This window comes from Ranitomeya variabilis, chromosome 5 (assembly GCF_051348905.1).
Source record: "Ranitomeya variabilis isolate aRanVar5 chromosome 5, aRanVar5.hap1, whole genome shotgun sequence".
NCBI lineage: Eukaryota > Metazoa > Chordata > Amphibia > Anura > Dendrobatidae > Ranitomeya > Ranitomeya variabilis.
In genome coordinates, this window is record NC_135236.1 from 526,841,456 (window position 1) to 526,864,975 (window position 23,520).

Here is a 23,520-nt window from a genome sequence, read left to right on the forward strand (position 1 = left end):
TTGGGGGGGGGTCTAGTTTCCAAAATGTGGTCATTTGTGGGGGTTTCTACGTTTTAGGTACATCAGGGGCTCTGGAAATGCAACATGACACCCGCAGACCATTCCATCAAAATCTGCATATTAAAACGTCACTACTTCCCTTCCGAGCTCCGATGTGTGCCCAAACAGTGGTCCCCCTACACATGGGGTATCAGCGTACTCAGGACAAATTGGACAACAACTATTGGGGTCCAATTTCTCCTGTTACCCTTGAGAAAATAAAAAATTGAGCGATGAAAAAAATTATTTTTGTGGAAAAAAATATATTTTTTATTTTCTCCACTCTGCATTATAAACTTCTGTGAAGCACTTGGGGGTTCAAAGTGCTCAACACACATCTAGATAAGTTCCTTGGGGGGTCTAGTTTGCAAAATGGGGTCACTTGTGGGCTGTTTCTACTGTTTAGGTACATCAGGGTCTCTGCAAATGCAACATGATGCCCCCAGACTATTCCATCAAAGTCTGCATTTTGAATTACTACTTCCCTTCCAAGCCCCGATGTGTGCCCAAACAGTGGTCCTCCCCACATGTGGTGTACCAGTGTACTCAGGACAAACTGGACAACAAATTTTGGGGTCCAATTTCTCCTGTTACCCTTGAGAAAATAAAAAAATGCGGGCTAAAAAAATCATTTTTGAGAAAAAAAAAGGAATTTTTATTTTCACGGCTCTACGTTATAAATTTCTGTGAAGCACTTTCGAGGTGCTCACCACATATTTAGATAAGTTCCATAATGGGTCTAGTTTCCAAAATGGGGTCCCTTGTGAGGGGTTTCCACTGTTTTGGGCTCTCCAAACGCGACATGGTGTCCCATCTCAATTCCAGCCAATTCTGCATTGAAAAAGTCAAACTGAACTGCTTCTCTTCCAAACTCAGCCGTGCGCCTAAACAGAGGTTTACCCCCACATATGAGGTATTGATGTATTTAGAAGAAATTGCACAACAACTATTGTCTTCTAACTTTCCTGTTACCCTTGTGAAAATAAGAATTTGTGGGCAAAAAGATCATTTTTGTGTAAAAAATAAGATTTTTTTTCACGGTTCTACGTTATAAACTTCTGTGAAGCACTTGGGGGCTCAAAGTGCTCACCACACATCTAGATAAGTTCCTTAAGGTGTATATTTTCCAAAATGGTGTCACTTATGGGGGTTTCCACTGTTTAGGCACATCAGGGGCTCTCCAAATGCGACATGGCGTCGGATCTCAATTCCTGCCAATTCTGCATTGAAAAAGTCAAATGGTTCTCCTTCTCTTCCAAGCCCTACCACGCACCCAAACAGTGGTTTACCCCACATGTGGGGTATCGGCCAGAGGTGTGTCTAGGGTTTCTGGCACCCGGGGCAAGAATTCATTTTGGCACCCCCCCTCAAGTACATATGCGATTTTCACACTTAGTCATGTACCGACGAGCTCCTCTCCTTAACGCTCTCAATGATCAGTGAAAAACTGAGAGAAGCAGGAAGAGAAGCTCGATGTCACAGGACCACAAGTATGAAAGTTGCATATGAGTGAAGTGTCCATGTGACAACTACTGGAACCTGCAGAGCTGAATCCTGACATTGCACACTTCTGAATTCTCACAATTAATGCATTGCACACTTTTAGGATTCTCCCTTGCCTGTGGACAGTCATGTCAGCACAAGCATGCGATCTGTATACCTCTGGCCACATTCCGACTAGACGTGCCCGGCCTCACTCAGTTCATTTTCATTGAGTGAGGCCACACATATCTTGTCAGCACATGGGCGCATGTATCTAAATCGCCAGCATGAGAGAATCCTGACAGCGTGCAGGGCGCACTGTGAGAATTCAGAAGTCTGCAATCACAAAGAATAACTGCAGACTCATTACAAACCCGGACATCCCCTTTAAAACGCCTAATGTCATGAGATCCCAATGGCTGGGGATCGCACTGGACAAGCAAAATAACATAAATAACGGACGAGCTCTAGGGTGATGGAACCTGGGCTGACCGCTGCCCTACTCCTGACAAACACAACTAGAAATAGCCAGGGAGCGTGCCTACGTTGATTCTAGACGCCACGCGCCAGCCTAAGAGCTAACTAGCACTGCAGAGGAAATAAAGACCTAGCTTGCCTCCAGAGGAATGAACCCCAAAAGGTATAGTTGCCCCCCACATGTATTGACGGTGAAATGAGAGGAAGGCACGCACATAGAGATGAAAATAGATTTAGCAAAATGAGGCCCGCTATAACTAGAAAGCAGAATGATACAAAAGGGGTCTGAGCGGTCAGCAAAAAACCCTAATCAAAAACCATCCTGAGATTACAAGAACCCATGTGCCAACTCATGGCACATGGGGAGAACCTCAGCCCACTAGAGCTACCAGCTTGTATAGAGTCATAATTAGCAAGCTGGACAAAAAACCAAACAACTAAAAAACAGAACTTAGCTTATCCTGAGAGATCTGGGAGCAGGTAGTCAGGAACCAAACTGAGCACATCTGAGTACATTGATAGCCGGCAAGGGAATGACAGAAAAGCCAGGTTAAATAGGAAACACCCAGCCTCTGATGGACAGGTGGAAAGCAGAGACCGCAACCCACCAAAGTCACCCAGTACAAGCCGTAACCACCAGAGGGAGCCCAAAAACAGAATCCACAACAGTACCCCCCCCTTGAGGAGGGGTCACCGAACCCTCACGAGAACCCCCAGGGCGATCAGGATGAGCTCTATGGAAGGCGCGGACCAAATCAGTCGCATGAACTTCAGAGGCGACCACCCAGGAATTATCCTCCTGACCATAACCCTTCCACTTAACCAAATACTGGAGTTTACGTCTGGAAACACGAGAATCCAAGATCTTCTCAACAACATACTCCAATTCTCCCTCCACCAGCACCGGAGCAGGAGGCTCAACCGAAGGAATAATGGGCACCTCATACCTCCGCAATAACGACCGATGGAACACATTATGAATAGCAAACGATGCTGGGAGATCCAAACGAAAAGATACAGGGTTAAGAATCTCCAAGATCTTATAAGGACCGATGAACCGAGGCTTGAACTTAGGAGAAGAGACCTTCATAGGGACAAAACGAGAAGACAACCACACCAAGTCCCCAACAAGAAGTCGGGGACCCACGCGGCGACGGCGATTAGCAAACTGCTGAGTCTTCTCCTGAGACAACTTCAAATTGTCCACCACCTGATTCCAAATCCGATGTAGCCTGTCCACCACCACGTCCACTCCAGGACAATCCGAAGGCTCCACCTGACCAGAGGAAAAACGAGGATGAAACCCCGAATTACAAAAGAAAGGAGAGACCAAAGTAGCAGAACTAGCCCGATTATTAAGGGCAAATTCGGCCAGTGGCAAAAAGGCAACCCAGTCATCTTGATCAGCAGAAACAAAACACCTTAAATAAGTTTCCAAGGTCTGATTAGTTCGCTCCGTCTGGCCATTCGTCTGAGGATGGAATGCAGACGAGAAAGACAAATCAATGCCCATCTTAGCACAAAACGTCCGCCAAAATCTAGACACAAACTGGGATCCCCTGTCAGAAACGATATTCTCCGGAATCCCATGCAAACGAACCACGTTCTGAAAAAATAAAGGGACCAACTCAGAAGAGGAAGGCAACTTAGGCAAGGGTACCAAATGAACCATCTTAGAAAAGCGGTCACACACAACCCAGATAACGGACATTTTCTGTGAGACAGGGAGATCTGAAATAAAATCCATGGAAATGTGCGTCCAAGGCCTCTTCGGGATAGGCAAGGATAACAACAACCCACTGGCCCGAGAACAGCAAGGCTTAGCCTGAGCACACACTTCACAAGACTGCACAAAGGTGCGCACATCCCTTGACAAGGAAGGCCACCAAAAAGACCTGGCCACCAAGTCTCTAGTACCAAATATTCCAGGATGACCAGCCAACACAGAAGAATGGACCTCGGAGATGACTCTACTGGTCCAATCATCCGGAACAAACAGTCTTTCTGGTGGACAACGATCAGGTTTATCCGCCTGAAACTCCTGCAATGCACGTCGCAAGTCTGGGGAGACGGCGGACAATATTACCCCATCCCTAAGGATACCAGTAGGCCCAGAGTCTCCAGGAGAGTCAGGCACAAAACTCCTGGAAAGAGCATCTGCCTTCACATTCTTTGAACCTGGCAGGTATGAAACCACAAAATTGAAACGAGAAAAAAACAACGACCAACGAGCCTGTCTAGGATTCAGACGCCTGGCAGACTCAAGGTAAATCAGATTTTTGTGATCAGTCAAGACCACCACACGATGTCTAGCACCCTCAAGCCAATGACGCCACTCCTCAAATGCCCACTTCATGGCCAAAAGCTCCCGATTACCCACATCATAATTACGCTCAGCGGGCGAGAATTTTCAAGAAAAGAACGCACATGGCTTCATCACCGAGCCATTGGAACTTCTCTGTGACAAAACCGCCCCCGCTCCAATCTCGGAAGCATCAACCTCAACCTGAAAAGGAAGTGAAACATCTGGTTGACATAACACAGGAGCAGAAGAAAACCGGCGCTTAAGTTCCTGAAAGGCCTCCACAGCCGTAGGAGACCAATTAGCAACATCAGCACCCTTTTTAGTCAAATCAGTCAAAGGTTTAACAACACTGGAAAAATTAGTAATGAACCGACGATAAAAATTAGCAAAACCCAAGAACTTCTGAAGACTCTTAACAGATGTAGGTTGTGTCCAGTCACAAATCGCCTGAACCTTGACGGGATCCATCTCAATAGTAGAAGGAGAAAAAATGTACCCCAAAAAAGAAATTTTCTGGACTCCGAAGAGACATTTTGAGCCCTTCACAAACAGAGAATTGGCCCACAGGACTTGAAACACCTTCCTGACCTGTAGAACATGAGACTCCCAGTCATCAGAAAACACCAAAATATCATCCAAATACACAATCATAAACTTATCCAGATATTCACGGAAAATATTGTGCATAAAGGACTGAAAGACTGAAGGAGCATTAGAAAGTCCAAAAGGCATTACCAAATACTCAAAATGGCCCTCAGGCGTATTAAATGCGGTTTTCCACTCATCACCCTGTTTTATCCGCACAAGATTATACGCACCGCGAAGATCTATCTTAGTGAACCACCTAGCCCCCTTAATGCGAGCAAACAAATCAGTCAATAATGGCAATGGATACTGATATTTGACTGTAATCTTATTCAGAAGGCGATAATCTATACAAGGCCTCAGGGAACCATCTTTTTTTGCCACGAAAAAAAAACCTGCTCCCAGAGGGGACGAAGATGGACGAATATGTCCCTTTTCCAAGGACTCCTTAATATAATTCCGCATAGCAGTATGCTCTGGCACTGACAGATTAAATAAACGACCCTTAGGGAACTTACTGCCAGGAATTAATTCTATAGCACAGTCACAATCTCTATGAGGAGGGAGCGAATTGAGCTTAGGCTCCTCAAAAACATCCCGATAGTCAGACAAAAACGCAGGGACCTCAGAAGGAGTAGATGAAGCGATTGAAATCAGAGGTGCATCATCATGAACCCCCTGACATCCCCAGCTTAACACAGACATTGTTTTCCAATCCAGGACAGGATTATGAGTTTGTAACCATGGCAGACCAAGCACTAGTACATCATGTAAATTATACAGTACAAGGAAGCGAATCACCTCCTGATGAACGGGAGTCATGCGCATGGTCACTTGTGTCCAGTACTGCGGTTTATTCATAGCCAATGGTGTAGAGTCAATTCCCTTCAAAGGAATAGGAACTTCCAGAGGCTCCAGACTAAAACCGCAGCGTTTGGCAAATGACCAATCCATAAGACTCAGGGCAGCGTCCGAATCCACATAGGCATCGACGGAAATGGATGACAGTGAACAAATCAGAGTTACAGACAAAATGAACTTAGACTGCAGAGTACTAATGGCAAAAGATTTATCAACCTTTTTTGTGCGTTTAGAGCATGCTGATATAACATGAGCTGAATCACCACAATAAAAACACAATCCATTTTTCCGCCTATAATTTTGCCGTTCACTTCTGGACTGAATTCTATCACATTGCATAGTCTCAGGTGCCTGTTCAGAAGACACCGCCAACTGGTGCACAGGTTTGCGCTCCCGTAAACGCCGATCAATCTGAATGGCCATAGCCATAGACTCATTCAGACCTGTAGGCGCAGGGAACCCCACCATAATATCCTTAATGGCCTCAGAAAGACCATCTCTGAAGTTTGCAGCCAGGGCGCACTCATTCCACTGAGTAAGCACCGACCATTTCCGAAATTTTTGACAATATACTTCCGCTTCATCATGCCCCTGAGAGAGGGCTAATAAAGCCTTTTCAGCCTGAATCTCCAGGTTAGGTTCCTCATAGAGCAATCCCAGTGCCAGAAAAAATGCATCCACACTGAGCAATGCAGGATCCCCTGGTGCCAATGCAAATGCCCAATTCTGAGGGTCGCCCCGCAGGAAAGATATTACAATCTTAACCTGCTGAACAGGGTCTCCAGAGGAGCGAGATTTCAAAGAAAGAAACAATTTGCAATTGTTCCTGAAATTCAGGAAGGTAGATCTATCTCCAGAAAAAAACTCTGGAATAGGAATTCTAGGTTCAGACATGGGAGTGTGAACAACAAAATCCTGTATGTTTTGAACTTTTGCAGCAAGATTACTCAGGCTGGAAGCCAAACTCTGGACATCCATGTTAAACAGCTAAGGTCAGAGCCATTCAAGGGTTAAGAGGAGGTAAGAAGCAGCTAGACAGCAATTAAGGGCTAGGCAGCAAAACTCTGAGGGGGAAAAAAAAAAAAAATTTCCCTTAAACACTTCTTTTTCTCCTGCTTCAGCCCAAACAATTAACACTTTGTGGGCCGGCTATACTGTCATGAGATCCCAATGGCTGGGGATCGCACTGGACAAGCAAAATAACATAAATAACGGACGAGCTCTAGGGTGATGGAACCTGGGCTGACCGCTGCCCTACTCCTGACAAACACAACTAGAAATAGCCAGGGAGCGTGCCTACGTTGATTCTAGACGCCACGCGCCAGCCTAAGAGCTAACTAGCACTGCAGAGGAAATAAAGACCTAGCTTGCCTCCAGAGGAATGAACCCCAAAAGGTATAGTTGCCCCCCACATGTATTGACGGTGAAATGAGAGGAAGGCACGCACATAGAGATGAAAATAGATTTAGCAAAATGAGGCCCGCTATAACTAGAAAGCAGAATGATACAAAAGGGGTCTGAGCGGTCAGCAAAAAACCCTAATCAAAAACCATCCTGAGATTACAAGAACCCATGTGCCAACTCATGGCACATGGGGAGAACCTCAGCCCACTAGAGCTACCAGCTAGCATAGAGTCATAATTAGCAAGCTGGACAAAAAACCAAACAACTAAAAAACAGAACTTAGCTTATCCTGAGAGATCTGGGAGCAGGTAGTCAGGAACCAAACTGAGCACATCTGAGTACATTGATAGCCGGCAAGGGAATGACAGAAAAGCCAGGTTAAATAGGAAACACCCAGCCTCTGATGGACAGGTGGAAAGCAGAGACCGCAACCCACCAAAGTCACCCAGTACCAGCCGTAACCACCAGAGGGAGCCCAAAAACAGAATCCACAACAGCCTAACAAATAAAAACATGAGAGTTAGTTAGCATCACACATAACATTTACATCCAGGTACCTTATAGATGACGTCGTCTCTGGAGTTATTCTCCTTCTTTTCTTTATCTTGTCCAGATCCCATGATGCATTTTCTCATCCACAGCCGTCTCTGCAGACTTCCATCTTCTCCGCTCTTTTGCAGAAAATTTCCACATGATACCATTAAAGATACAAGTGTCATTAAAATGCTCCTGAATAAAAAATTGTCCCTCACTATATTGTCTGCACAAACTATGACCCCTGCACTGTCCCTCTTATGGTACATGCTCTTCACACTGACATCTCCTTTCCATACCGGCCCCCTCTTCACACTGTCCTCTGGTACTGTGTCCCCCTATAGGGCCCAGTATTTATACTGTACTCTATCATCACACTCGACCCTTCCTGGTATACTGTCCCCTCTTGGCGGTGCCCTCACACTGTCCTTCCATGCTACACCCCCACTATTCAGTTTCTATTCTGTGCCCACTCACTTTTATCCCCCCATACTGTCTCCTCACACTATTCCCCTCCCTCCTTATACTGTCTCCTCTCCCATCCCCCTGTTCACTATTCTGTCTCCTCATATATTTACCCACTCACTTTCTATACTACCTGCTCACCTAACTCCCTATACTGTGTCTGCACACATCCCTCACCCTCACTCCCCATACTCTTTCCACATACATTTTTCACATCGCTCTTCATACTATGCCCGCATTCTTCCATATTGTTTCCTCATACATGCCCCCATTCCCTCATACTGTTTCCTCATACATGCTCCCAATTCCCCCATACTGTTTCCTCAAACATGCCCCCAATTCCCTCAAACTGTTTCCTCATACATGCCCCCCATTCTCCCGTACTGTTTCCTCATACATGCCCCCAATTAACCCATACTGTTTCCTCATACATGCCCCCCATTCCCCAATACTGTTTCCTTGTCCATGCCCTCATTCCCCAATACTGTTTTCTCATACATGCCCCCAATTCCCCTGTACTGTTTCCTCATATATGCCCCCCATCTCCCCTTTTGCTCTTCATTTTGTGTCCTCAAATCTCCCCCACACATTAAATCCCCCATCCCCACTCCAAATCTCACCCCTCACATACTAAATTCCCCCATCCCCAAATTCTCCCCACACATAATAAATCCCCCTATCCCCACTCAAATTGTCCACACACATATTATTGTCCTCTACCCCACCCCATCATTGCTCTCTTCACCACCTCCATCATTGCCTTCTCCATCACACCCATCATTGCCCATTTCAGCACCTCCAGCATTTCCTCCCCAGCAATCCCATCATTGCCCTTTCCATCACATTCATCGTTTCCTCCTCCCTTTTATAATGGTGTCAAGTTTGGGTATTTTCTGTCATGTACACCCCATCCAAGTGACTTTGAATGTGAGATGGTCCCTAAAAAAAATGGTTTTGTAAATTTTGTTGTAAAAATGAGAAATTGCTGGTCAACTTTTAACCCTTATAGATTCCTAACAAAAAAATTTTTTTTCCAAAATTGTGCTGATGTAAAGTAGACATGTGGGAAATGTTAATTATTAACTATTTTGTGTGATATGTCTCTCTGACTTAAGGGCATAAAAATTCAAAGTTTGAAAATTGCAAAATTTTAAAAATTTTCGCCATATTTCCATTTTTTTCATAAATAATCACAAGTAATATAGCAGAAATGTTACCACTAACATGAAGTACAACATGTCCGAAAAAACAATCTCAGAATCAGCAGGATCTGTTAAAGCGTTCCAGAGTTATAACCTCATAAAGTGACAGTGGTCATTAAGTACCAAATTGGTTCTGTCACTAAGGGGCTAAGCAGTTGATATTGCCAAACAAAATAGTCCTTCATGACAATTTAGAGGTTCTGTAATTTGTATGTGTAGTTTAATCCTTAATGAGCATTAGGCCTGGCCACAAAGTTATAGAATACTACTCGTACAGACACAGCTGCAGAGTACACAGAGGTTTTTGGGCACAGTACCCCCACAGAAGATAGTAATAAACTTCCCCACAGATCATGTTTTCACAATTCCCCAAGAAATCTGATTAAAAATGCCACATCCAGACAATGGGGAACAGTACCCTCATAGGCAGGGTTGCAGAGAACACACAGCGGCTTTTATTGCACAATACTCCCACAGATATGGTTTAAAGCATACATACAGTGGCAGTGTGGTGGCTCAGTGGTTAGCACTGCAGTGCTGGGGTCCTGTGTTCAAATTCAACCCTACCCGTGCCCTCCGCTCCGCTAATGACCTCAGGTTAGCATCCTCAATAATCAGAACCTCCCACTCCCATCTCCAAGACTTTACACGTGCTGCGCCGATTCTTTGGAATGCACTACCTAGGTTAATACAATTAATCCCCAATCCCCACAGTTTTAAGCATGCCCTAAAAACTCATTTGTTCAGACTGGCCTACCGCCTCAATGCATTAACCTAATGATCCCTGTGTGGCCCATTCAAAAAAAAAATATATATATAATCAGGTTCCTCGCATCATGTTCTCATACACTTTATGCAGTTAATAGCCTCTGTGTCTGTACTATACTGCTACACACTTAGGCAGTTAACTGGTTCATGCAGCGTTACATGAACACCCGAGCCTTACACTATGGCTGGTCCAAATAATTAAAGCAATTGTTACCATCCACCTCTCGTGTCTCCCCTTTTCCTCATAGTTTGTAAGCTTGCGAGCAGGGCCCTCATTCCTACTGGTATCTGTTTTGAACTGTGATTTCTGTTATGCTCTAATGTCTATTGTCTGCACAAGTCCCCTCTATAAGTTGTAAAGCGCTGCGGAATATGTTGGTGCTATATAAATAAAAAATTATTATTATTATATTATTATTAAGGACAACATCTGCAAGGAATATTTATCTTGTCCCAGTGTTTGCATGGGTTTCCTCCTGGTTCTCCTGTTTCTACCCACACTGCAAAGATATACTGATAGGGAAATTAGATTGTGAGCCCCAATTGGTACAGTGCTGATAATGTATGTAAAGCACTGTGGAATTAATGGCACTAAATAACTGAGTAAAATATTCAATTGAGGAGTAATACAACATTGTGTTTTGGCTTTCATGGTATATTTTTTTTGCTTTTTTTCAGACTTTTTGTATATTTTATTTTTGTTATGGAATTAACTTAAAACATCCTACAATTTACAAAGCTAAACTAGCTCTCTAGAACCATGAGATGGACATGCCGGTATGGATGGAAGAGGCAAAGGAGGAGTAATCCTTCAATTATTTCTTCATTTTTTTTTCTTGTTTATTTTTTTGTTAAGATACTTAACACAGCCTCAATATTACAAAAATAAAACTAACTATCTAGAGCTATGATGCATAGGTCCAAGTAAAGGAAAACGTGGATGTTGCAGTGGTTCTAAACAATACTCGCAAAGAGACAGCATAAGAATAGATTTATTTATTTGCAACAGTAGTAGAAAACACACTCCAGAAAAAATATTTTTTGCGCCTGGAAATGGATGATGACAATTATGTATTTCTTATTTACTAAAAAACACACTAGTCCAGAAAAATATTTTTTTTAGGCCCAGAAATAGCAAGGAGACGGTTAATGCCAATTATTTATTTTCCAGACTAGCAAAAAAACCACACTAATCCATAAAAATTATTTTTTGGGCCGGTTAGTGGCACCAAGACAGTGGATGCCAATTATTTATTTCTCAGAGTACTAGAAAACAAACCAGCTTAAAGGACAGTACTCCCACAGGCTGGGGGTGTAGAGTACACACAGCAGCTTAAAAGGACAGTACTCCTACAGGCGGTGGGTTGTAGAATAGACATGATGGCTTAAAGGACAGTACTCCCAAAGGCAGCATGGTGAAGAGTACACACAGTGGCTTAAAAGGACAGTACTCCCACAGATATGGATGCAGAGTACACCTAGCAGCTTTTAACACAGTAAGTAGCACAGTACTACCAAAGATATGAGGTGCAGAGTACAGTGTTTTTTTTAACAGAGTGTGCATTAACAAACTGTCCCTCACTCCAGCTGCATCCTATCCATAAACTAATGAGATAATAGTGGTGGCAGCACTCATTTTCCAGCATTTATGCACACTCCAATTGCTGGTCACTCACAGACATGCCAATACTTGTCATGGTTGTGATGGCCCCGGAAGTGTCCAAAGTCTAAAAGCATGTTGATTAGTCTTTATTAGACTGGAAAACCCAAACATACAGTAAAAATTCCATGTTTGGGGTTTGGTAATGAATACTAGGTGTTTAGTATGGACCCCAAACTTTCCCATTCTGGTTCAGACATCCCTGCTTGTAAGCCAAAACCAGGAGTGAGTGAAAAATGCAGAAGAGTTGCATGTGCTTCTCTTATATTTTTCCTCTCATGCCTGATTTTTGCTTACAATTACTGATGTACAATATTGACCAAATAGTGAACGTGTGAACAAGGCCTTAGTCAGTACTAGGGTTGAGCGAAACGGGTCGGCCATTTTCAGAAGTCGCCGACTTTTGGCAAAGTCGAGTTTCATGAAACCCGACCCCTGTGTGGGGTCGGCCATGAGGTCGGCGATCTTCTGAATCTGGGATCGGAATTCCGATACCGAGTTCCGATATGTTTGCGATATCGGGAATCGGTATCGGAATCCATATTTAAGTGTAAAATAAAGAATCAAATTAAAAAATATTGATATACTCACCCTCTGACGCGCCCTGGTGCTAACCGGCAGCCTTCCTTCCTAAGAATCAGCGCGTGAATGGCCTGCGGTGACATCACGGCTTGTGATTGGTCGCGTGGCGGTCACATGGGCCTTCGCGACCAATCACAAAGCCGTGATGTCATCTTAAGGTCCTTCACGTGCTGATTCTTAGGAAGGAAGGCTGCCAGAAAGAAGCCGAGGGTGAGTATATACCTAATAGGAATATACTCACCCTCGGACGCGCCCTGCTTCTTTCCGGCAGCCTTCCTTCCTAAGAATCAGCGCGTGAAGGACCTTAAGATGACGTCACGGCTTTGTGATTGGTCGCGACGGCCCATGTGACCGCTACGCGACCAATCACAAGCCGCTGACGTCATTCTCAGGTCCTAAATTCCTAGAATTTAGAATTCTAGGAATTTAGGACCTGAGAATGACGTCCGCGGCTTGTGATTGGTCGTGTGGCGGTCACATGGGCCGTCGCGACCAATCACAAAGCCGTGACATCACGGAAGGCCCTGGACGCGCTCATTTTAACCAAAGCAGGCCGCCGGTTCCCTCGGTAAGTTGCAGGGGCCGCCGGACAGGTGAGTATATCAATATTTTTTATTTTAATTCTTTATTTTACACTTAAATATGGATCCCAGGGCCTGAAGGAGAGTTTCCTCTCCTTCAGACCCTGGGAACCATAGTATCCCTTTGCTGTGCATTGGGTTTCGGGTTTCGGCCGACCCCGACTTTTTTATAGGATCGGCCGATTTCACTCGACCCGACTTTTGAGAAAGTCGGGTTTCGTGAAACCCGACCCGATTATATAAAAGTTAAGGTCTCTCAACCCTAGTCAGTACACAAATAGGTAAAAACTGTTGAGAAATGTTTGCATAATAGTGTTAGAGCAGGGGTTTGCAATTAATTTTCCTAACCAGCTATGCAGCTACATGACAAATTGTTATTGAGGGCTGAACATAATTCTGCTTAATTCTTACCAGTAGCAGCAAATCACATGGGGAAATGCACACAGACTAGACCAGATTGAGAAGCAGGGCTGTCAATCAAAATGCTTTCATCCTAGCACACCTCATGATCAGACTTGATGAGTGGACTTTCACTCACAAATTCAACAGTACAGCACACTCAGACTCCATAGGGCAGCTGAGCCATCACTCTTAGGTCAGCGTCACACTTAGCGTAGGAAAATACAGTCCTTTTTTTACGGGTGTAATTTTCAGAAATGTTCCCTAAACAGTGTTCCGTATGTAATCCGTTGGCAAGGTGTGGCAGCATATTTTGCCCATGTAATCCTGCCTATATAATAATAATAATAATACAGTTTTCAGGCCTGAAATTAATTTAAATCATCATCATCAACCTTATTTAAGGCCTCTACAACAGGTGGCACCCTCCAATCTGGCCACTTTGTTGCTGTGCTTCTCTTGGTGTGTTGGTGGTTCTTTGGCAACATGTCTGACATTCTGCATTTCACCCCAACTGAGCGGGTGTTATATAACTGGGTGCTGTCACGTCGCTTTGGCCAGCCATACCCAGTGATAGTGGATCCACGGAGGAGGAGAAGAATGTGGGTACATCCGCTTTTGAGGCAATGCCTCACTAAAGGCCTATTTCACCGGCTGTATACCTCTCTGCGGACACATCCCGACAAATTTTGCCAGTACTGTCGCATGAGTATATCCACATTTGATATTTTGTTGGAGACAGTGCGACCTGGCACTACATACCAGAACACCAGGATATGGAAATGTATATCCGAAGAGGAGTGTCTTCTCCTTACTTTACGGTGTGTATTCACCATCCTCACATACTCTATGTTGATGATGTTTTTCTAATCTAAATGTGTTTTTTTTTTGTTGCCCCAGCAGGTGAAGTAAATAGATTAATATTATATGTCTAAATTATATTAAATTCCAACTTAAAATATGTATTTAATGTTACATTTCTATAGCCAGTGTATGTTTTTGAAGGTACTGGCATCCTGCCTTTTTATATCCACACATTACTTGTGTTGACTAAGAATTTTCACAAGCATTTTAACATTGGTAATAATTGATATTTTTGTCTGCTTTCAGCTTCCTGTCAACTGGAATCTCTTACGCTGGGAGGTCCTCTATCTCCAGCATAGTGTGGGCTACGTGTGTGGAAATTTGGTCCAGACTACACGAACTGGTGATGCCTGTGCCCAAAATAGAAGATTGGGTGAAGATTGCATGTGGCTTTCAGGACCATTGTGATTTCCCACATTGTATTGGAGCCCTTGATGGGAAACACATCTGGGTGCGTAAGCTGCCGATCTCAGGGTCCCAATTCTACAATTATAAACAGTATTTCTCTGTAGTGCTGTTAGGTGTAGTTGACAGTCACTACAGGTTTATAATTGTAGATATTGGGGCCTTTGGGAGAACTGGAGACTCTAGAGTCTTCAATTCTTCCATTATGCGTCGGCGGTTTTGCGTTCTAACCAGTTGGACCTATCACCACCACGTCAACTCCCAGGCTCCAATGTAGAAGCTGTGACATATGTCCTTGTGGCAGATGAGGCCTTCCAGTTGACAAGGCATGTCATGAGGCCATATCCCCGTCGGAACCTGGACCACCGGTGGCAGATCTTCAATTTGCGGTTTTCATGGGCACGGCGACTGGTGGAGTGCGCCTTTGGCATTGTTTGTGCCAAATGGTGGGTGCTCCAGTCTGCAATTCAGTTGAGTGAAGCAAACATCAATGATGTTATTAAAGCTTGTGTAGTATTACATAACTTCACCAGACTACATGAATGCTCCTCAGCTGATAGTGCTGAAGGCATGTTGCCCAAAGTGGGTAGTCCTACACCACATGTCCTTCCTCAGCATCTTCCCCTTTCTGGAATCAAAGTTTGGTATATTTTTACAAATTATTTTCTTTCACCTCAGGATGCTGCCCTGGCAAGATAATGATGTCTCTATGTAGTGATTTGTTCATATATATATATATATATATATATATATATATATATATATATATATATATATATATATATATATATATATATATATGTATATATATATAGTACATCTAAAAAGATAAAATTATGTTACTTAACTGTATGAGTTGAATTTACTTATTTAAGAGATGATTAAGAATCTAATAATTGTGTATGGTGTTATAATATTTGGTACAACAAACATAAATTGGCCTTTGACTATTTTTTTTTAAATTTAGCAAAAGCCAAATCCTTTTTTTCGAATGCCATATTTATATCATATTGCTTTTGTGGCAGCAGTTCAGGTTGTTGCTCTTGTGGCCTTTGTTGGGCCAATTGTCCTTCACCCTGTGTGGGTAATCTCTGTTGCCCCTGCACCAAATACTGTGCATGCTCGTATTGGCCAGTTGTGGATTAGCCATAAGGGTTTACACTATGGGCCTCATGAGGATGGTAATAGTCACATGACTCATACCCCCCAATATGGCCATGTCATCCAAACTCAGGTTGGGACCAGTCTCCAACACTGGGTCACAAGTGGCAACACAAGTGGACATATTGAAAAGGTTGCTGGTAGGATGGCATCTGGTAAGGTGTAGGCAATGTATTCAAATAACTCATAAAGGCTATTTGGGGGGGTGCATGCATCAAGAAGGATTTTAAAGCACCCTCTCACATGTAGCCCCACCTCACAGGGTAGGGGACGGAGTTACCCGGCCAGGCTCCGCGAATATGCCTCCTCACCCTCATCCTGAGCAGCCCTGGCCAGATAATTTAGGGCACCAATGTCCACATGCCTACTTTCCATAAGCTCTCTCCTTCTGCAGCCACGACGTGAAGTCACAGCAGGCTGTGGGGAGGTCTCCAATGGGACAGTAGGATTACTGCTCTTCCTAAGATCATCCTGACTTATTGGAGCTGGTGGTGCTGTGAGTGGTGGTGCAGCACCTGGCCCAGTTGTTGCCGGAGCTTGTGGTGCAGCAGAAGATAGACCAGGAGGGATGGACCTGGAAGTATCCGAAGATGGGCCAGCCACCTCTTCCCCGACTGGCTCAATCACAGCCTCAGAGTCAGAGGCGGTCTCCCTCTCAATGAGGTTGGACTGAGTTCTGTTAGGAAAGTATGAGAATAATAAAATACAATTTAATATATCAGCATTCAAAACTTATGTGTAATGTGGTGTGAGGTTTGTACTTATGGTCTCAGATCCATACTGGGGTCCAGAAAGGACAGCCTGTCAAAATAAATATATTTTCGTTTTGAAGGAGCAGATGCCCCACTCTTGGCCTGCTGCTGCCTTTTTCTGTGGTACTGGTCCCGAATGCTGCTCCATCATCTCATAACATCTTCCACTGCAATGACAGAGAGGAAAATAATGTATAAGGCCATTGTGCACAGTGGTACAACAAGGTGTCAGTGATTTTACATATTAATGTGGCCTAGTAACCTGCATTTCTAACAAAATATATTCAGTAATAATAATAAAATCACAAACTGCACAATAGGATTTAAGGGGATAGTGCGAAAACATGTTAGTTACTGCAGTATAGAATATTATTTGAGAAACATGAGTGAACTTATTTGCTTCTGTGCCTTATGTGGCCGCTGTTCATAATCCGGGAAAATGAGCCCACATATGCTCCTCCATGCAGCCTCTTTTCTGGTCCGGTTTGAATGATGGGCATCCCTTTGATCCCATATTTCTGGCCTCTCTTGGACCAGGACCAGAAGCATATCCACATTGATGATAGAAGCCATGATGTAGGTGACTCCATGGAGGCATGCGGCAGACTTCCGGGAAGTCTGTCTGGCTTGTTTTTTTAAGCTAATTAGCATGTCTAAGCTTCCTGATTGAGGGCTTGGCACATTTCCTGTCACCTGCAAAAGTCTTGTGTATTTCTCGCAAATCACACGTATGGTCCGTGTGCAATCTGTATTTTTCTCACCCCCATAGACTTTTATTGGCAGATTTGTTCCGCAATACACTGACAAACGCAGCATGCTGCGATTTTCTCAGCCCGTAAAATACAGCTGAGAAATATACGTCAGATAGCAGCTGCCCCATAGAGAATCGTTGGTCCGTGTGCAATGTGTTGTTTTTGCGCCTCTCATACATCCGTATTCCTCTCTTGTGCGACCCCGGCCTTAGGGTATGTTTCCATGGTCAGGAATGGTTCAGTATTTGCTCAGGATTTGACGCAGATAAAATCTGCATCTGAGGTCATTGTCAGGTAACCTGCGTTTTTTGATGTGTTTTTCATGTTTTTTTCATGCGGATTTGTGTTTGTTTTTGTAAGCTAAATAAAGATATACAAAAAAAAAGAATTGTGATGTAATTTCCTTGTCCAACCTCTTCTTTTACATACTCCATTGAAGAATAATGTTTGCACACACAGATAGATAGTGTGAGGCAGTGACCCCTGTTACAGCTAGGGGGTGCTGTTTGTGCTCTCCAGAATGTGTACGGAGGCGTAGTGAGGCCATTAGGGCGTATTGCGGTCACAGGTGTAGCTGTGATTAGAATGGTGAAGCAGTGACTGATTAAAAGCCCTGTAATATAGGGGGAGATGTATCAGTGTTGGTCTGGGAAGCAGACAGAGCAGTTGCCTGCAGAGAACTCCCTGTGTGAGGCAACACAGGGGCAGGAGGAACCAAATGGACTGACACCATGCATCTCAGATTGTCTTTTGTTTTCCTAGCTGTGGACCAGGAGTAGGATACAGCGTGCTGTGCACTGTGTGAGTAAAGCGACTTGGTCCCAGCGTGCGGCCGCCCAGAGAAACTGGACAAAGGGAAGTCTGGCCTGTTTAGGGACTGCAATCTAAAGCCGTGTACTATGTATTCTAATGGAATGTGTGAAGTAATACATTAAAGGAGCATTTTGTGTTTGAACTTTGTGAGTCACTGCCTCTTCACTGTGTACTGTGCTATCGCTGCATCACAATAGATAGATACATCTATAGATATATAATAGATAGATAGATGATAGATAGATTATAGATAGATAGATATAGATAGATAGATAGATAGATAGATAGATATAGCTATAGATAGATAATAGATAATAGATATATCTATAAATACCAAGCCCGATGTTTAGTAATATACATAATAAAATGGTACATAAAGAAATAGACCGGGATCACACATGTGAGAATCTCGGACAAGTCTCGCATCTTAATACCCGGCACTGCCGCTGGCACTCGGGAGCAGAACGTGCAGCTGCATGTATTTCTATGCGGTTGAATGCTCCGGTCCGAGTGCTGGCGGCAGTGCCGGGTATTGAGGTGCGAGACTCGTGTGAGACTCTCGCAAGTGTGACCCTGGCCTTAAATACAATATCTGTTTATTTAAAGAAAACATTGAAAAAAAATGGTGAGGGCTCCTGTGCAATTTTCTGCGCCAGAGAGGGTAAGCCAGCCACTTGGGGACCAATGTTTGCAGCTTGGGAAGGGGTTTATACCCATGGAGCTTCTCAGGCAATGAATATCAGCCCACACCTGTATATTTAGCCTTTACTGGCTATTAAAATAGGAGGACCCCCCAAAAAAATGACGTGGGGTCCCCCATTATTTGTAGACAGAAAGACTACGCAGACAGCTGCGGGCTGATATTCATAGCCGAGAGAGGGACCATGCATATTGGCCCCCCCAGCTACAAATACCAGCTCACAGCAAACCCATAAATGGTACATCTGTAAGTCGCGCCAATTCCGGTGCTTAGCCTCTCTCTACCCACTGCCCTGTAGCGGTGGCATATGGGGTAATAAGGGGTTAATGTCACCTTTGTAAGGTGACATTAAGTCAGCTTAGTAATGGAGAGGTGTCAATAAGACTACTACCATTACTAATCCTATAGTTGGTAAAGGGTTAATAAAACACACACACATGCAGAATAAAGTAATTTAATGGAATAAAACACCACGCAGTTTTGCCATCTTTATTACACTGGTAATCCAAGCAAAGCCATCGATCTTCTGAAAAAAATATATAAATAAGTAAACCAACAGTATACTCCCTGGTCCGACGCAGTCCTTAACAATGAGTGTCCCACGATGGGTCCAGCTCTGTTACATCTGGATGCCTGACATCCAGACATAGCAGAGCTTGTAGGCGACCACTTGAGATAACTCTCTGGCTATCACCTACACTCTAGTTGTCGCGGTCAGCTGACCATGAGAACTAGCCTAGATTGACCGAGGATAACCTCTGGTCACGTGCACGACAGTTCTCGTGGTAAGCTAGGTTATCGCAAGAACTGCAGTGGACGTGGACTTCCTGCGGTGTGACAGGTAAGACCTTATTTAAATAAGTAGACATACATAGTATGCTGCATTTAGCCAGTTATTACGCATGTGACTAATCATTAGATGCGGTTTTACCGCATGTAATGATAGTCTATGGAAAATTTACGCAGCATTGTAAACAGACATGCTGCATTTCGGAAAGATGTGCCACATGTCCGTTTACGCAGGTCTGCCGCCTGCATCTTTTAATGCTTAGTGGAGACGGGATTTCATGAAATCCCCTCTACTATGCTGTAACATCTAGAAGCTGCATGTTTGACACTGCGGCTGTATGTAGTGTCAAACACGCAGCGTTTCCTGACCGTGAAACATACCCTTAGAGTTCCTAGACCACAGTCAGTTATGAAACCGTGACACTTCCCTCTCTTCCAGAGGGTCACTGGATATCTAGGCTCCCAGTAAACCTAACATGAAAGACCCAGACCAGTCGATTGTCCCTCACCTAACTTTGTCAATGGTACCTTAAGTTTAATGTTTCTGGATGATAGTCAGACCCTATGGCCCATCTTGAAACAGGAGCTGTCTCCGATTAGTCTGTCATTTTTGGTGACTTAGAGCAACCCCAATATTCCTTTCAACCTCCTTCAAAACATCCTCAAGCTTCAGTTAGCGACCTCCACCCCCCGGACACTCAGATATCCTGGAAAACTCACCAAAATGGAGATGAAAACCGGGATTACACAAAAATTATGAAGTTCCAGTGGATTGATTAACCTGAATATTAAAGGCGAACTCAGCATGAAGTAGGAATGAGGACCAGTCCTCCTGCTGAGCAACAACAAAACACTTCAAAATTTGCTCCAAAGATTAATTTGTCCTCTCCATCTGCCCGTTGGTTTCAGAGTGGTAAGCAGAGTAAAAAGACAAGTTAATCATCAGTTTCTTACAAAAAGCTTTTCAGAACTTGAAGACAAATTGCACTCCTCTATCATACACAATGTTAAGAGGAATTCCATGCAACCTCACTACATGACGAATAAAGAAACCTGGAGAGTGTTTCTGGATTAGATAACCATGACAACAGAACAAAATCAATTTGTTTAATGAAATGGTCAACTACCACCCAGATAACAGTTTTCCTATAAAACAGGCTAATCTGTGATGAAATCAATGGATAGATGTGTCCATGGTCTTTCCGGAATTGGCAATGGAACCAATTCCCTGGCCGGCTCATTATGAAAAATTTTGGCACATGTGCAGACTTCACAGGGAGATACAAAATCTTTAGCAGCATTACTCATAGACAGCTACCAAAAGAGTCTGTAAATAGCTTTTTGCGTAGCTGTGACCATAGGGTGATAAATTAAGACAGAATCATGAAACTCATTAAGCAGGCATAATCAAAAGTACACAGTGTGAGGCAATGACTCGTGTGTGGCACCAGCAGCATACACAGCGATGCAAGTTGTCCATGGTAAATGGTCTCAGATATGGACAGTCCTGTGCCCAGAGGAGCTAGAGGTGGATGCCCTGTGCCCGAAATAGTCAGATGTGGACACTCCTGTGCCTAGAGGCGTACCGAAGGTGGATGTCCTATGCCTGAGGACTGGCATGTGTAACAATTGCAAACAGGTAGATATGGTACCCGGCTGCTATCCGAAGAATATCCTGGGCTGTGTACGGCTGTGTGAGTAAAGAGTCTGTGATACAGCGTAGCAGGATACCCACGGGAACTAGTCAGAGCAGGATGGCGTGTGTAGTGTCTGCAACATGTGAAGCTGTGTTTGGAGACTAATATGGCAAGTGGTTGCCCCACGGATACTGGACAAGGAGAGGTCCGGCATGTTTATGGACTGCAGTCTAAAAGCCATATGATGTGTAGTGCTATGAAACGGGCACTGAGACAAGATGCAACTGTGTGTATTGAACTTTTATGATGTGTACTATAAAATGCTATGCACCTTTATGTGTGAAGTAACACATTAAAGAGACTATTGTGTTTTAACTTTGTGGGTCACTGCCTCTTCACTGCGTACGGTGCTACCTCAGCATTACAACAGGTACAAATAGCTTGGAGTGGAGGACCGGGCCAATGATTGAGTTTTAGTGTTCTCTGCCTCCATCTATGAAACTACAATACACTTAGAAAGAATGGAGGAAGGAGTTTCTGGAGGAGAAACTGAATCAAGACTGCGTGACAGTGCGTCAGCCTTCACATTCCATGACCATGGCCTGAACATCATAGATAGCTTGAATCTAGAGGAAGAACAAGGATCATCTGGCATGACTGGGAATTAACTATTTTGCTGATTCAATATAATCTAAATTTTTATGAACTGTGATCACAGTAATTTCATGGACTATATGTCATAGGTAGTGTTGAGCATTCCGATACCGCAAGTATCGGGTATCGGCCGATACTTGCGGGTATCGGAATTCCGATACCGAGATCCGATACTTTTGTGGTATCGGGTATCGGTATCGAAACAACATTAATGTAAAAATGTGTAAAAGAGAGAATTAAAATAAAAAATATTGCTATACTCACCTCTCCGACGCAGCCTGCACCTTACCGAGGGAAGCGGCAGCGTTCTTTGTTTAAAATTCGCGCTTTTCTTTCCTTACGTGAAGTCCCGGCTTGTGATTGGTTGCGTGCCGCCCATGTGACCGCAACGCAACCAATCACAGCAAGCCGTGACGTAATTTCAGGTCATTCAGTATTTTAAAATTACGCTCCGGCTATGTGATTGGTTGCGTCGCAGTCACATGGGAGACGCAACCAATCACAGCAAGCCGTGACGTAATTTCAGGTCATTCAGTATTTTAAAATTACGTCCCGGCTTTGTGATTGGTTGCGTCGCAGTCACATGGACGACGCAACCAATCACAAGCCGTGACGTCACGGGAGGCTGGACACGCGCGCATTTTAAAATGCGCGCGTGTCCAGCCTCCCGTGACGTCCCGGCTTGTGATTGGTTGCGTCGCTGTCAACCAATCACAAGCCGGGAGGCTGGACACGCGCGCATTTTAAAATGGCTTCCCGGCTTGTGATTGGTTGACAGCGACGCAACCAATCACAAGCCGGGACGTCACGGGAGGCTGGACTCGCGCGCATTTTAAAATGCGCGCGTGTCCAGCCTCCCGTGACGTCACGGCTTGTGATTGGTTGCGTCGCCCATGTGACTGCGACGCATCCAATCACAAAGCCGGGACGTAATTTTAAAATCCTTAAGGACCTGAAATTACGTCACGGCTTGCTGTGATTGGTTGCGTCGCCCATGTGACTGCGACGCAACCAATCACAAAGCCGGAGCGTAATTTTAAAATACTGAATGACCTGAAATTACGTCACGGCTTGCTGTGATTGGTTGCGTTGTGGTCACATGGGCGGCACGCAACCAATCACAAGCCGGGACTTCACGTAAGGAAAGAAAAGCGCGAATTTTAAGCAAACAACGCTGCCGGTTCCCTCGGAGAGGTGAGTATAGCAATATTTTTTATTTTAATTCTTTATTTTACACATTAATATGGTTCCCAGGGCCTGAAGGAGAGTTTCCTCTCCTTCAGACCCTGGGAACCATCAGGAATATCGTCCAATACTTGAGTCCCATTGACTTGTATTGGTATCGGGTATCGGTATCGGATTGGATCCGATACTTTGCCGGTATCGGCCGATACTTTCCGATACCGATACTTTCAAGTATCGGACGGTATCGCTCAACACTAGTCATAGGACGTAAAGGGGATAAGAGAACAACTGGTCTTAAGTGTAAGGAAGCATACTATAATAACCTTTCCGGATTCACACTTAGAACACAGGGAAAAGATGAATGAGATAATATAGAATCAGGACTGTAAATGCAACCTGGAGGTGTGTACTGTCAGTGTTAAATGCTGTTCTTTTTCTGTATCACTTGTAGTCACTTGCTATTT